Below are 11,517 nucleotides of genomic sequence, written 5' to 3'. Positions count from 1 at the left end.
CAATGGAATCTGCCAACAACAACACTTTTAACAACAGTTTGCTAAAAAGGTTGCAATAGCCCCTTCACACTTTAAAGTTGCAAAAATCACCCTTTTGATCTTCAAAAATGGCTCCCTCTTCATTTCTTGTTACATTTTTGTACAAAGTAAATTATTCTGAAAACTAATCTATTTAATTATTAGATAATATATGAATAAATAAATATTACAACCATTTTTCAAAAAAATCAACACATGCAACAACACAAAGGTCTATGGTTTGTTTATACACATCATACATACATACATACATACATACATACATACATACATACATACCTACATACGTACATACGTACATACATACATACATACATACATACATACATACATACATATGTACGTACGTACATACGTACATACATACGTACATACATACATACATACATACATATGCATGCATGCATGCATACATACATACATACATACATACATACATACATACGTACATACGTACATACATAAATACATACATACATACATACATACATACATACATACATACATACATACATACATAAATACATACATACATACATACATACATACATACATACATACATACATACATATATACATACATACATATATACATACATACATACATAAATACATACATACATACATACATACATACATACATACATAAATACATACATACATACATACATACATATATACATACATACATATATACATACATACATACATACATACATACATACATACATACATACATACACACTCAAAATTATATAAAACAACTCTTTGTTTTTCTAAAAAACTTTTGTGACAATAATGCATGTAAACTTTTGTCACCCAAAAATAACAGTTATTAAGAAAATATGTATGAATTTTTCTTGCAAAGAGAAAACCATCCATGTTTTCCAAAAACAAAGGTTCATCAACTTTAACAAATAATCTAACTAATCTTGTAAAAATGGCGCTGATACTAATTGTTGGGTTTTTATTCAAAAAATTGTTTCATAAACATAAAGATAGCAATAGAAGACTTCAATTTTGAACAAAATAAAACTAGTTTTATTCCTACCAAAAGATCATTTTTCAAGACTTTGAAAGATAAAACAACCATAAAAAGGAAAACAAAACACCTTTGAAGACTTTGGTTCCTTTTAGCAATTAGGAAGTTCATGAAGATGACTTTAAGCTCCAAAGAAGAAGCTCTCTAGAAGTATCTACCATGAAAGATGAAACCACCATTAGATGCTAGTCATTTACTTGTAAAATGTTGTTCTTAAGCTTTAAGACATATTCCAAAATATGCTTAAAGATAAGCAACACTTTAAGCCTTCACTTGTAGCACCAAATTGCAAAAGAGAAGAAGAGAGGGAGAGGCTTAAACTTCGAAATATGGTATCCATCTAGAGAGATTTTGCTCTCGGTTTTATACCTCCAAATGAACAAGAAGAACAAGCCAAAAGAACTAGCTTGTAACATATAATAAACAAAGAAAAAACAATATTGCACCATGCCTAGACAATTCCGGCCATGAGGTCAAGGAGATCAATTCCAAGTCAACTTTAACTTTCTTTAACTAGTTAGTTTCAAGCGTAATTAATTGGTTACTTAAAGTGTCCAAAAAGTTGTACGCAACTTAAATAATCATACCATATGATATATATGTAATTATTTTTGTTCTCTTTATTATTATTCCCTAGAAATAATAATTCTCAATATGTTGGTAAAATATTATTTCCCAAAATAATGTTATTCCAATTAAATACAAGTGTTGATATTTTATTAATAATCAAACTATACTAATAAATAATCAATTAGTGGTAACTTGTTATAAGGTCTGACCATATAAGATTATATGTTATTAGCAATATTATTTTATAATGAATTTTGGGCATACAAGATATTTCATCACCTTCATTGCTTGAGTTGCACATCTACGAACCACCATTATGTTGAGTTCAGCACAGGGGAAACAGTATTTGAGAAGAGGAGGAAGAAGATGGATTGAAAAATATTGTCGTTGCAAGCATATAAAGAGGAGAGTTTGAGTGAATTGACGATATTACTCACATGTTTTGCACGTGAGGGCACTTAACGGCTCCAATTATACGGAGTGACTCAAAAGGATCATCCATTAAAAGTTTTCAAACAACAGGGATCATCCTAAAAGACAAAATAATAATAATAATAATAATAATAATAATAATAATAATAATAATAATAAAGACCAGACTTGATATTTTTGAAAACCATATGAACCATTTTTGAAGATTTATCTTTTAAATATCTACTATAATAAATGAAGATAATTTTGTCACATGTCAATCTCTAATAAGTTTTTACACTTGTCGTTTTGTGATATTTTTTAAATTAATAATATTCACATGTCAATTTATGGTTTTTTTCAAATTTTAAAATTAAAAATCTACATCATACTTATATTTATATATGTAAAGTATCAAATGTAATAAATATTATATTAAATTGCAATTAATATGTTTCTTCATTTCTTATTTCAAAATTTTATTTAAAAAAATAATTATTATTTATATTTTAATATTTTATTTTCTTTAATCAACCCGTGTAATACACGGGTTTTACACCTAGTTTACTAATAAAATGACATCAAGTTAAGAAATTGCACATGCTTCCATGATAGATCCACCATCTTCTTCCAAGTAAGCATAGGGGTGGAATTGGTACGATACTAATTCAATTTTCTCTAAACATGTACCGTACCAACTATAATTGGTATAAAAAAATTGCTACCGGTACCGTACCAAGTATACTTGGTACCAATTTATTTGGCTACCAACAAGTTTGGTTGGTACAAATTGGTAATGGTATATACCAACTTTTTTTAATTTTTTATTGTAAGATTTAAAAATAAGCAAAGACATCGGGATTTTGATGTTTAGTACAGAAATTAGTTACGTAGTTTTTTAGTTTACAAAAAATTCTACGGAAGTAACGCTAAAGTAACGTTTTACTTTTGTGTTTTAACGTGGTAATAATTATTGACTAATACAGCCAAATGACTAATATAATGTTATTAAAACTGTAAACACTAAACACAATTGACGGTTGAAATATACGATTTCATTATATATATATATATATATATATATATATATATATATATATATATATATATATATATATATATATATATATAGCTAGGTTCAGGTGTTTAAAGTAATTATTGTGTTATTGTATGCATAAATATAGGCCAATCAAAATTTAAAATAAAAATAAATAATTAAATAAATAAATAAGGGTAAATAGGTAATTTGATAACTAGTTTCCATAAATAATATCCTATAATTATGGTAACCATTGACTCTTCTTAGCTGTATTCCTAGTAAATCGAAAGAAGCACATATATATTTATAACATTCAATCGGCATCAAGATTCAAACCCCTAAATTGAAGCCAGTATCGTTTTTTCCTTCTTCACTTCGCAAATCCGATCGACACCTGCCAAAATCGCACCTCCTCTTCTTCGCGTCTCCTCCCTCCGGTCGACAGAAGCCAAATGAAGAAACAGCGGAGTTTTGCTCGTCTCTTGCGGCTTTGTGTTCGATGGGAACAGCAGAGAAGGAAGAAAACGAGGGGAAAGGGGGGTCCGATGGCAGCCATCTGTCGTAGGTGAGGACCTCGGTGGTGTTTGCTCGAAGATCACGATGTTTCCTTGTTTTGGCAGTTCCAAATCAACCACAGGTAAAAATTTCTTTTTGGATTTTGTTTGTTTGTTTGATAGAAATCGTTAGGGTGTTTGGGTTTGCTGGGAAATCAATGAAAATGAAGGGAATTTGGGTTTGTTGATTCACAGGAAATGAAGAAGGAAGAAATTAGTTTTTTTTGTTTTAGCAGCCTCTAGCTGCGTCAACTTCTGTTTCTTAGAAGTAGTGATTTGGGGGTGGTGTATATTTTGTGCTTTGATCGACAAAACAAGAAGAAAACACCACACTAGAGTGTGTGGTCGTTCCAGAAGACGAAGAAGAAGGTGGAGGTGGGGTTGTCACAGCCGGCTGCTCCATCTAAAGGTAGAGATTTTTTTTTTGTTGTTTTTATGATTCCTTTGTATAATTTGAGTTTGGATGGAACTAACTGCTTTTGCTTTCTTTATGTTTACTCTGCCATACAATGTGTTACAGCCATACAATATGTTACAGGAGGCCAGGTGTATCTTGCCCAGGTGAATTTTTAATTGCATTTGGTATTTGACAATTACAGAATCTTTGAATAATGTTATTCATTTATGTGAAGGCTGATATGGTATGAACAATTTATGTATGTTGTTCATCCGAAATTAAAAGTTGTTTTGATGCACACCAAGCGCTCGCTAAAATGCTTCAACTGAATGGTATTTCTTCGTTTATAGTATTCTATCAGAAAAGAATGTTTTTTTATGATAATCATGAACATATTCTGTTAGAATGCCTCGAATTAATATAATTATTGGTAAATGAATTCCAATTCTATCAGAATGAAATCATGAATTCCAATTATGCTGGAATGGAATATGGATATTTTCTCACTAATTTATTCATTGGATTTGTTTCCACAGAAGTTGATGCTTGAAGAACGGACCACGAAATTTGAACGACGCCTCTTAGCAACATTATTCTTTTAGAATAAATTAGTGTATTTGTTAGATTTTGATGTTTTTTTTCTCGATTTGAAAGTTTTTTAGTTTTATTCTTTAACAATAAATGTAATTCTTAGCAATTGTTACATGTATTCTATAAGAATTAATATAATTTTTGTTTTAATTCTTCAATTGCTGGTTCGAGAATTTGTTATTCTACAAGAAAAATATGTTCAAGAATATTTTTATTATTTTATGATTCAAGAATTTTTTTATTTTTGAATATATTCAAACATATTCTGTCAGAATGTCCGAATTAAAAACCTAATAATTCATAAAATCAGATTTTTAAAATTAACAGAATCTATGATCCCTTAAAATATGCAAACTTCCTTTATTAAATCTATGTTAATTGACTAAAATACTCTTCTAGTTAAATTAGATGGTATTTTTTGATTATTTTTAATTCAATAATATGTATTAATCACTTTCTTAAAATAAATAAAATGATTGGCTCATATTTATGCATACAATAACACAATAATTAGTTTGAATAGAATAATGTATATATATATATATATATATATATATATATATATATATATATATATATATATATATATATGCATACAATAACACAATAATTAGTTTGAATAGAATAACGTAGGTCTATATATATATATATATATATATATATATATATATATATATATATATATATATATATATATATATATATATATATATATATATATATATATATATATATATATATATATATATATATATATATGAATGAATGAATTGGTTGGTACGGTATTACCATGGTATTCAAACTTTTGTACCATTACCGTACCAACATTGATAAATTGGTACGATACTACCAACCAAACATATTGGTTACCAAATATATTGGCTACCAAGTTTTATGATTCGATTGGTAACATGTTGGTTGGTTTTCCGTGGTACAATTTTGTCAGCCCTAAGTAAGCATGCCTTGTAAAACAACAAATGTATATATGAAAGGTGGCGTCCATCACATCGGCATGCAATGTGAGATTCAATATGAGTTAAAAACGTAGTTCTTGTGTGAAGCTTTGTGAGAGAAAGAGAGGGTGCTTAAACAATTGTTTTAATTAAATAATTGGGTAACAATTAAGTTTTCGAAATTTATTGACACATTTGGCAGTAATATTTAGCATTTTTATATAGGCTATACAGATGCTGAATGTGGTTTTATTTCTAGTCGTTCGGAAGAACTTTCGACCCATTAGTTGCATGTGAAACATGCATAAGAATATATAGTACTAGCCGATATATCTTATCTATAATAAATAACTAATATGTTGCAAAATGGTCCATATAGATGCTTGATCCTCGACGGACCTCGCATTGTGGTGACGGTTCAACTATGATGCAACTAATATACGAATAAAGAAAGTGACATTAGAGATATTTTATGATGGTGGCATTGATCCATTATCCCGAAAAGTTGGATGCTAGTTATGGTTAATGCTATTCCTTTTCCTTTATCTCTTTTTGGGCATCTTAAAATATTTGATCATGACTTTCTTGCAACCTTTTCATCACCTTTCTAAATAGTGTTTGCTTGTTGACATGTTAGCTTTCACTTGTGGTTTATCCTTTTTTGATAATTTGACAAGGGCAAAATAGGTATCAATATGCATAAATTTTTAATGATATTTTAATCTATTTAATAAGTTTAATCAAATTCCTTGTGATACGATCCATATTAATCTATTTAATAAGTTTGATCAAATTCCTTGTGATACGATTCATATGAATAAGGAATCAATACGTTCCAAACATATTTTAGCCTTACGGAAACAAAAAAAAAAGATTCTTTCAAAAAAAAATTAATTTAAATCAGGGATGATCACAAAAATAACTAGAAATATGAGTTGATATGTTTATAACTAACTTTTGAATCATTTACAGAAATAACCACCATTTGAAAATTGGTCATTGCAGACTTATTTCAAACTAACTTTATGTTATATGTGTGTATTTGTCTATGTGTGTGTGGGGGGGGGGGGGGGGGGGGGAGGGGGGAGGGGGTGCATGCATGTGAAAATTGGCCTCGCAAAGTTTTTCTAATTTTTTCTATGAATCTTAACTTTATTTCAAAAAATATTCCTCACATTTATTCAATATTTTTGTTCCGACCCTTTTAGCAAGTTTATCGGCAATTAACAATTTTTTTCGGATAAAAAAACATTTGTTTTCCAAAAAGCACTCATAATTGAGAAACAATTTTCGTTTTAGATCCTAATTTTTCTGTTTTCGTTTGTGCTCCTAATTGTAACTTTGATGGAATCAGATCACAATGGTTTCGTTTTTTTTAATTTGACTAAATGTTTTGTATCCGTTAATTTGAAGACTGAAAGTTCTATGTTGGGTGACGGAATTTTATGCGTATGCTAATTTGAAAATAGATAACAATGAAATGCTTAAGGTTTTTGTTGACTATGTTATTATTGATAATACTATTGATGAGAAAAATATATATGAAGTCTCAAAATATATCTAATTAGATTATTATGGATCAAACACCAAACTTAAAATAAGATTTTCAAACATAGGAGTTCAAGAACTATCTTTATGTTTGATTTTGATATGCATTGCCAATAAAAATTGACACAAGAACCTCTCTTTGTTTAGAAAACAATATAAAGTTTCATTTAATTATTAATGTGGAAAACATTCAATAACACCACACGAGCATGAGGAACAATAACATAAGAATTATAAACCAGAATGAAAAAAATGGTCCAGACAAAAAAGTTTGACAAATATAAAGGTTTTGAATGACTATTGTTAAAAGTTCAGAAAAAAAAAACAAAAAACAAAAAAGAATGTAAAGGTCTTTTCCAAAATATAAAGAAAAAATATAAAGTTTAAATAAGAAAATTAAAAATATAAGATATTTTATAATATTAACTATTATTAAAATGGAAGAAACTAAAGTGAGACAGAAGAAGAGTAGAAGACTAGTCTTGAAGTGTTTAATTTGTGTCTGCCCTTTAAATGTGATTCTAAAATTGAACAATAATTTGATTTATAGTTTTTGCTATTATATAATCATTAGATGCTGTGATTAGTTTCATAATTATATATTTTTATGCATGTTTGTTTTCTTTCGTATAACATGTTAACAAAATAATATACATAATTTTACTCATTAAACAAACCGATATCAACAAAACTTATGTTTATTGATGCGTTGATATTCGTTCACTTATTCAAATAAACTTAAGCCAACAAACAATAATAATAATAATAATAATAATAATAATAATAATAATAATAATAATAAACTTTCCACAAAATCATTTCCTCTTGGAATAAATGATCACTCCTTTGATATATAGCAAATACAAATGATACTGTTTTGTAAATATGAAATATAACACTAGTAGCAAAGCAATTTAATTTTAATTTATCTGCGAAATTGCCCCATTAGTCATCACCAACAAGACAACAACTTTTCTCATCTAGAATTATCTACACATAGGAGCATTTTCAGTCGCAAGGACCTTTTTTCTTTAGGGTGCTTTATGATTTAACTTTCTCCTTTGCTAAAAAGAACTTAATATTTTTCAAAAGTAACCACAAAAATATTAAAATGGTTAATAGTTACTTTGTCTAATTTTATTATATAATAATCACCACATTATGATAATGGTATAAGGAAATTAGTTTCCATGACTGATTTGGGAGTCTATAATTTTGTGATCCTTGAAAAATCAAATATCCTTCTATATTTTTTTCTCATTTATATAAGATAATGATATGTGGTATCTATTAATTCTTTTTTTTAATTTTTTTTTCTTTTTACACATGTCTTGATCGAATGAATATAAAAATGAATAGGAATAAATAGTAGAACGATATTTGATTTCTCTTTTGTATATAGATACCAAAAAAATCCCAATATTCCATGTATAGCTTTTTTTAGGGTGCTTTATGATTTAACTTTCTCCTTTTCTAAAAAGAACTTAATATTTTTCAAAAGTAACCACAAAAATATTAAAATGGTTAATAGTTACTTTGTCTAATTTTATTATATAATAATCACCTCATTTATTATAATGGTCTAAGGAAATTAGTTTCCATGACTAATTTGCGAGTCTTTAATTTCGTGAACCTTTTACATATGAAAAAATAAATATCGTTTTTATTTGACAAAATTGCAAGAATGGTCCTTGTGGTTAGGTCGAAATTGCCACTTTGGGTCAAACAGGTTTGGACTAACATTTATGGTCCAAAGGTTTTCATTTTCTTGCCACTTTGGTCCAATTTACTTTAAACTTTTTTGTAATGACGATTTTGCCCTTGAATTTTGTTTTTTCAGTTTTTTATTTATTTAAATACTTTTATAATTAAAAAAATAAAAAAAATATATGTATCTCTCTCTCTCTCTCTCTCTCCCTCCCTCCCTCCCAAAAAACTCAAACACCAAATCCAAACACCCATTGATTTCTATAAAAAAAATAAAGACAAACATTCGGAGCTTTTGCCTCGTTTCCAACCTCAACGACTAGCTGGAGACCCTTTCCCTTAATCGGATTCTTTCAAAAAGAAAAAAAATGGAGATACCTTCTGCGTTTGAACTCCAATCACCTAACAATCTATACTCGAACCTTTTCTCATCCTTCCGTCGATCCTTGCTGACAAACCGTCCCCATCGGAGATGTCTCCCCCTCCTTGTGACCGAGTAACCATCACCAGAGATCGACTACTCCTTGTTTGTTATGGATTACCACCATCGAGCCACTTCCTACCTTCGATCATATTTCTTCATCTCGGACCAACTGAGGACCAAAGACCTTTTCCCCCCTCTCTCGACGCCCACCTTCCCTCCCTTCCTCCTTCACACCTTACAATCGGATGGGAACGAGCGAAACTTTGTTGCTTCTTCACGCCTTCGTCACTTCGGTCTAGTCGACCCCGGAGACAATCTCGGCCTGTAATTCGACCGACGGAGCCTTATGCTCCATTCTGCCAACGTCGTTGATTTTATCTATGTCGATTTTTTTGTGTTCGACTTCCTTTCGTTTGCCAATCAGACAAAAACGAGGGCATATGAGCCCTAATTTCATTAAGTTCGACCACTTATATCTCATGAGATCCATTTTTACATAAAAGCCCTAAATCATTTTGTGTTTATAAGAGAGAGAGAGAGAGAGAGAGACTAATTTTTTATTTTTCTTTTAATTATAAAAGTATTTAAATAAATAAATAACTAAAAAAACAAAATTCAAGGGCAAAATCGTCATTACAAAAAAGTTTAAAGTAAATTGGACCAAAGTGGCAAGAAAATGAAAATCTTTGGACCATAAGTGTTAGTCCAAACCTGTTTGGCCCAAAGTGACAATTTCGACCTAACCACAGGGACCATTCTTGCAATTTTGTCTTAAATAAATAAAAAACTGAAAAAACAAAATCCAAGGGCAAAATCATCATTACAAAAAAGGTTAAAGTAAATTGGACCAAAGTGACAAGAAAATGAAAACCTTTGGACCATGAATGCTAGTCCAAACCTGTTTGGCCCAAAGTGACAATTTCAACCTAACCACAGGGACCATTCTTGCAATTTTGTCTTCTTATTTATGTAAGATAATGACATGGTATCTATTAATTCTTTCTTTTAAGACAAAACTGTAAATTTGGTCCTTGTGGTTTGCAACAATCTTTGGATGGGGTCCAAAAAGTTTTCAGCATGTACAGAAGGTCCAAAATCAAGGTTTTTGTAGGTTTTTAGTCCAAAAAAATTGAAAAGACGATTATACCCTTTTAATTTCTTCTTTTTATTTTTTACAATTATTCTAATACCATTTTAACTTAAAAATAAAAGAAAAGAAATGTATTAACCCCCACCCACCCATGCGTTCTCTCTCTCTCTCTCTCTCTCTATATATATATATATATATATATATATATATATATATATATATATATATATATATATATTCGTCTTCTCCAACGCACCAATCTACAACTTCGAAATAGCATTCCATCATCAAAACTGCAAAACCCCACCCACATAATTGCTGTTATGTTCACATAATTCATCTCCAGATCATTTGTAAAATCACTTAGAACTTGGATGAATCAAATTTCTTTCGAGAATTAATCTAGGGTTTTCAAGGGTTTTCATGTTCTGGGTTCATCGATTTCCGGGGCTCACAATTTCAGGGTTCGAACGATTCTTATGTTCTATTTATTTACAGAAGAATGAACAATAAAGATGATTTCTACAAATGCCAATCCAAGGAAGAAAGAACGAAAAAATGATTTTTACAATTGTGTGTGTATGTGTTTGTTTCTGGACTCAGGAACAGAACCTCCATCTTCGTGCTTTTCGTTTCAAGAATAAGAATAAACCTGTTTCTAGTATCAATTTTCATATCTCGAGTTCTGGGGATGAACACGAATCAATTTTCAACAACACACACTTTGGACGTGTTTCTGGGTCTGAAAAAGGACCTGATGATGAGTCAAGTTTTGAATCTTCAATTTTTTAATTATTGGTTCTGAGAAAAAGAAAAAAAGGAGAGAAATAAGAATATGATATGAGTGTTCTTGAGTTTTAGTTTGTTCTTGATCTAGGAGAAAAAATCATAAGAGAGAGAGAGAGAGAGAGAGAGAGAGAGAGAGAAGTATCAGTGGAGGGAAGGAGGGAGAAAGAGACGTAAGAGAGATAGAGTTTTATCCATTTTATTATTATTATTTTTATTGAAATGTTAATAAAATGTAAAAAAAATGTAAAAGTAAATAAATAAGGGTATAACTGTCTTTTCAAGTTTTTTTGGACTAAAAACCCAAAAAAAAAAATTTTGATTTTGGACCTTCTGTGCAAGCTGAAAACTTTTTGGATCCCATCC

The sequence above is a fragment of the Lactuca virosa genome, chromosome 4 (genome assembly GCF_052849685.1).
Source record: "Lactuca virosa cultivar CGN04683 chromosome 4, Lactuca_virosa_CGN04683_v6, whole genome shotgun sequence".
Classification (NCBI taxonomy): Eukaryota; Viridiplantae; Streptophyta; class Magnoliopsida; order Asterales; family Asteraceae; genus Lactuca; species Lactuca virosa.
Note: the sequence above shows the minus strand (reverse complement) of the source record.